Genomic DNA, 6,119 nt, shown 5'->3' on the forward strand with positions numbered 1-6,119 from the left:
TCCTATAACTGGATACATAAGTATTGAGCCAATAAAGCTGGTTGAAGAATGTGAGAAATTTATCTAGTACATGAAGTCATTGTTTCATATTTGTCTGAAGCTCCCAATGGACTCTGAATCCCAGATCTTTGCTCCCCTCTGCTTTCCACATTGCCTGTTCCCATGAGGAGACTCTTTTGATATCAGCATGGGGTATATGGAATTCTTTGGAGCAGGGGAGGTGGAAGGTGTACTTTCTGTTATAGTAACTTTTTACTTAACTACTTCATTCCCACACAAAACCTCCTACAGATGCAATAAAAGTTGAAGGAGCATGGCGGGTCTGTTGGGCTCCTCTGTTGGGGGACAGTTACTGGGCAAATTTGTTGAGCAGCTGGAATCGTTAAGGCCACACTAACATTGAAAAATGAAGGTCCTGACATCAACATACTCCAAGATCTGAATAATCTTGGGCTGCTTCCAATTTTGAAACCCATTCTGCTGGGCCTCTCATTTCTTTCTTTCTTTTTCCCATAGTGGTTTCTGACTTTTCCCCTTTGCCTAATGAGCCCAATTCTATGTGGATTTTTAAACATTTTGCCCGTCGTAATGCTAACAGTTCCTATGTCCTAACCTTTAGGTCAACTCCACCAAGCATTCTTTGCTCAATCTGCTCAGGAGGGTGGGATGGGGGCTTGGGGGGGGGATCCCTTTCTTCATCCCAGACCTTTGTGTAATTACAGGAATTCTCTGATTTAGCTTGCAATGCAAATCCATCCCAAAGGTGCACTGGCTGCAGAGACTGGGGTTGGGGGGTATTCATTATGCATTCCCTGCTGAAATACTGACCTTCAAATAATGACGGGGAAATCAACCTTGATCGCTGTGCTTTCCTTTAGTCTAATTTCTTCTGAACTTCAGACTGTAATTTTTTTTTTTTTGAGATAGATCGCCCCAGGACATACTGCAGTCTAACCAGGAGGGTGCTGAGACCTGGATTTTCACACCATGAAACTGGTAACAGTTTTGACTTCAATGTCTTGAAAAGTAGGTGATTTCAATTGCCCTGTTTCCTTTCAGGGGAAAAAAAAATGCTTTCTTTGCACCTAAACAACCTTCCGGTGCCTTTGACGGACAAGCATATTGTTGTGATTATGGCCGGACTTCTTGACTCCTGCAGGGATAGCATTTAAAACTGCCTGAGACTGGCACAAATCAAAATATTCATCAACTTAAACTATGTCACCTAAAATGGAAAAGCCCAAATCGTAGTGTTTTATATCATGTCAGAAGCCCACGAACAAAGTGCAGACCACTTAACCCTTTCCCTGCCCATAGAAAATTCACATATACATATACAAACATAGATTCTTTCCCCCTAAATCATAATTACTATGTACTTATTCTCCTTTTATTATTTTTATTATTTTTGTTTGTTTCTTATGAGACACACTATGTAGCTCAGGCTATCCTAGACAGTACTCCTGTTTCAACTCAGATTAAGGGATTATTTATTCTGAGCAAAATATGAGTGACCATACCATAGAAACAGGATTCATCCTGTCCTGAATATGTTTTGATGTGGAAGCAGTTACATAAAATTTTATAGTCACAGAAAAAGAAAAGTCATAAACCAATGTCTTTACCAGATAGATTGGTGGGGACAGCAGGTTATAACAAGGCAGGGAAGACAGCACTCTGCTACATTTTTTTCTGGGTGCTATTTTGGGTTTGGTGGAAGCTAATTATCTGCTCAATTAGTACATTTAAAACATTTTACCTGATAATTGAAAGAAAAAAATAATAGGCCAGATATGGCTAAATAGCTACTGAAGGGAATAAAGAGCCAGGGTCATTTTGGTTTTCATCAGGCTGTAAACTCCTTAGCATAGGTGTAGATTTTTCTGGGAACATAACACCAAGTGTGCCTGTATTGTCAATCTGACAGGCTCTAGAATCAACTAGGAGACAAGCCTATGAGCTTTCCAGTGAGGAGTTATCATGACTGCATTCTCCTGTGCGCTAAGGTCTCCAATTAATTCAGAAGGAGAACCTGAGCAGAACACTGGCCTTCTACTTCTTGCTCTCTGATCCTGGCTTTGGAATGCAATGACCAGCTAGCTGTCTTAAGCTCCTGCAACCATGACTTCACACACCATGAGACACACAGCATTGTACCCTCCAACTGGGAGCCAAAATTAACAAGATTGCTTCAACCAGACATTTTGCCCCAACAATGTTTAAAGTGGCAAAAATACTAGGTACCTCTTTCCTGTTTTAGAGGCCACTAATTGCTTGAACTTGCTAATTCAATGACATCTTTCCTTCAGTCCTTGTCCATTGATTCATCTAATAACTCAATGCTTTTTTTTTTTAATTTAAATTCTGCAAGACTCTGTTTGCCTTTGTGAGAAAGAGGAACTAAAGTCATGCACACAACTTGATGACAGTCCGTTGGACAAGACATGACAAGAACTCAATAGAAAGTAGGGAGCACAGCTCCTGCAGGGTAGGTGTGCATTAACCGCAGCAAGCTTGTTTAGTAAGTGGAATCACTTCCGCCTTGGAAATGGATATGGTGAACCAGACAGCCAAGAGCTTGTCTACCTAGGCTCCACTTTCCAAAGCTTTGTCTGTTCCTCCGGAGGCAGTAGATACTTCACAGACACTTTGGAACGTGAGGTTTTGTCTTTTCAGACTCAGTTGATGCCCACTTGCCACACTGACCCATTCAGAAGCCCTTCCCTTGGAAGACAGATACCATAGCCTAAGATTTCAGTGTCAGTCAAGTCCAGAGGACCACAACTTAGTCCCTTTCCAGAAAGAAGTGAACAGCAGTAAGCAGGAACAGATAGTCAACATTTGGGAGATGAATGGAGACCAGACAAAGTTCAGCTTTTAAAGACATTTCTTATCATTAGTGTTTTCTCCAACTGGAAGTCTGTCTGGTACTCCCATCTCTCCCATCTCTTCCCCTAGTGCCTGCATTTCAGTTCCCCAAGAAGGGGAAATAGAACTGACTCCTATTGGTCACTTCCAAGGAAACCTATCTACTACACAATGTAAGCGAGGAATGCAGGTTTGTCTCTGTTTAGCAGAGAATGGGAAAGAGAAGAGAAATCGCAGCATAGCAGGCTAATATTTTGATGTATTAACCAATGTGTTTTCCCCGTGATTTCCTGTTACTCTTTACTCCCCCCCCCCTCAAAAAAAAAAAATCTGGGCAGTTAGACCATGAGTCATTCTGTGCCTCAAGGGAGTGTTGTCACAGCAGAGTCAGAGAACAAAAGAGACAAATTCTTGGCTTTAGAGTTTAAAAAGCTCAGCTTCGGGCTTCAGACAAAAAAGATTTGGAAGGCTATTTGATCCATTTGAGCCAATTTTTTTTCCCCCTGCCCACGTAAGATAAAAATTCCCCTGGCTGGGATACAAGAGGCAATTTTAAGGCAAAGCCAGAGGGTTAGAAGCCATGTGGTCTCCAGGGATCTCCAGGGCTCTTTTACCCCTTCCTCTTCCTAGGCTTTGGAGTGTTGGGTTTTAAAGTATTAAGTCAATTATTTCTTAGTGTATTACTTAGTTGGGTTCCAGAAGGTAGCAAGTTTTAGAGGTCATTGTACCAGGTATTATGGCCAGAGAAACTACCTGGTATATACAGACTAAAAGGGCTGAGGTGACCTTGGGTGGAGGGTGAGGGAGCTAAGCCTAAAATTCTCTATGACCTTCAGATATAGAGGTGGCTGAAGGAATGCCACAGTTATGGCAAGTATGATAACAGTATTCCCAAGGATTGGGTAACAAGGACTGGCGGTTTCAGATACTAGCCTGGGCAGATAACAATCAGGCTGGAGCTGGGGGACAACCTAAGTTCAGAACTGGTGAAATTGGGAGAATCCTAGGATCAAGGAAAGCTTGGGATACCCAGCAAGATCCTGGCTCAAAACCAAGCAAAGAGCCATAAGAATCAGACCCCAGCCAATACAGAACACCATGCAATTCTGGCAAAGCAGCTTGAATTCACTTGGAGCAGTCATTTGAGCTTGTTGAACCTGCAAGTCTATCTGCACCAAGTACTTCTCCAGATACGATGGAGTAATCCTTGATTTCAAAGTTTCTTCAAGAACAGGGTTATAGAAATTTGATGTCTTAACAAGCTCTGGACCCCTACAAGCTGCCTCAGAGTCAAAGCTTCTAGTCTGCCTCTTTATTTACCTCCTCCATCAAGCACAGGGAGATCTCTACCTGATCAAATTCCATCCAAAGAGGAACACAAATGGCTGTAATGTCCTTTCTAGAATTTCATTGCCAACTTCATATTACAGGAAGAATGAAAGTCTAACATCATGTAGAATACAGAGGAATCTCTTTCCAAGCCATTGTTGGCTCTTCTAAGCCTATTAGTTTTACAAAATGATTTGCTTGCCTTCTGAAATTACCTACACTCCACTTTCCCTTCTCTGTAAAAGTATCCCACCATCAACTACCTGTGCTCTTGGGTGTCACACTATCTCCTGTATCTCATGTTGGTAGATTTTTGTATTTCCTGTTCACCTATCTACAGCTAGCTTATGTCATAGATTAAAATTCCAGAAGAGTGGCCCAGTGTGCTGGCTCTTACTGGGAGTGATTGGAAGGTTGAGGCAGGCAGACCAAATTCATGGCTAGCCTGGTAGAGGAAGCAAGTTTTAGGCCAGCCAGAGCTACCTGGTGGGACTGTCCAAACATCCCTCTCCCTCACCACTCTCCCAACCCACAACGTCACTGAAGTCTTAGATGGGACATTTGGATTTCCCTACATTGCCCTCCATTCTTTTCCTACAAACTGATTTTAAAAGTGAAAACCCATTGCCTGAAAAGGCTCTGAGCCCAGAGAAGCCACTGCTTGCTCTGACATGTTTAGGACATGGCTTTGCCCTGACCTCAAGACATCAAGGCACACAGAAACTCATTTCAGCCACACTTTGATCATCTTCTGAACTGGGAGGACTCAGAGGACTGTGGAGGAAGAATTCAGTCAGCTTCCAGCTTCCATCTGAAGGCATTCCAGAGCTCCCTTCAGTTGGAAATTTCTTTTTCCACCTTACAGTTACTATCTCACCTCTAACCTTGGACAGACCTGTCTCCAACATAGGTGGGGTGAGCTTGGTTAGCCACTTGATCCAGGGGCCTTCCTGTCTTCTCTGGGTAGCACAGAGGTAGGGCAGAGAAAGCTTAGTCTAAAGCAGATCTTGGTGGCACTAAGGCCCCATCTGATTGGAGGGACATGAAGCAAGCCAACATATGGAAAATGACTCGTGTGTTCCTCAGCACCTCCCAGCAATAAAGCCCAAGCCCTAACAACGAATCATAAACCTGACAGACTGTAGTTTTCTATATAGATTTTCAAGTTTGTGACTGAATTGCTTTGTCTTTGCTTGGCTAAGTAAATAAGTTTCTAAGCGAAGCCTCTGGTGTAGCCTCAGAAAGCCACACGGACTGTACACATGGCCTTATTACCCAATCTCTGAAGCTCACGGAATGACTTTTCTAACTCGTTACTCATTTCCTTCTTCTTGTAATGGCACCAGACCTCAAAAGGTCATTTCATCCCTTATATGATGAACCTTTGGCCTAGTGACGGACCCCTAAGGCATCCTACAATCACCGAGCAATGTTACCCGTCACATCTTATTGCTTAATTCTATGTCTATTTTAGGTTCCTGGAGTCATTTGGCTTGGAGAGAACTTTCTGACGTGTGATCTCCCAACAAGCCTAGTGTTGACTCACCTTCACTTCTCATGGTTCCATTTGCTATCTTGTCCTGGCGTACGCCATTACTGCCCCTTGGTTTGACAACTGTACTGAGCTCCTACACTCCTGGTATTTCCCTTCCAGGAAGATACCTTCAACATTTTATCATAACAGTGTCCTTATTTCTTCCAGTAGTTGATGAGGATTTGGACTGGCTACCCTAGTGGGTTGTCTAACTTTCAATACATGACACCTACCTACCCCCACTTCTTTGTAGTCTTACTTTGGTAACGAGACTTAAAAAAAAAAATCTTCCAATCTGACTCATTGTTTAACATGGATATTTTGTTTTATTTTAGTGGTAAAAGTGAAGTAAAATAATGTAGTAGTTCTTGGTCACAACGCCAAACAA

This window comes from Mus caroli, unplaced genomic scaffold, assembly GCF_978045245.1.
Source record: "Mus caroli unplaced genomic scaffold, Mus_caroli_1 scaffold_1, whole genome shotgun sequence".
Lineage (NCBI taxonomy): Eukaryota > Metazoa > Chordata > Mammalia > Rodentia > Muridae > Mus > Mus caroli.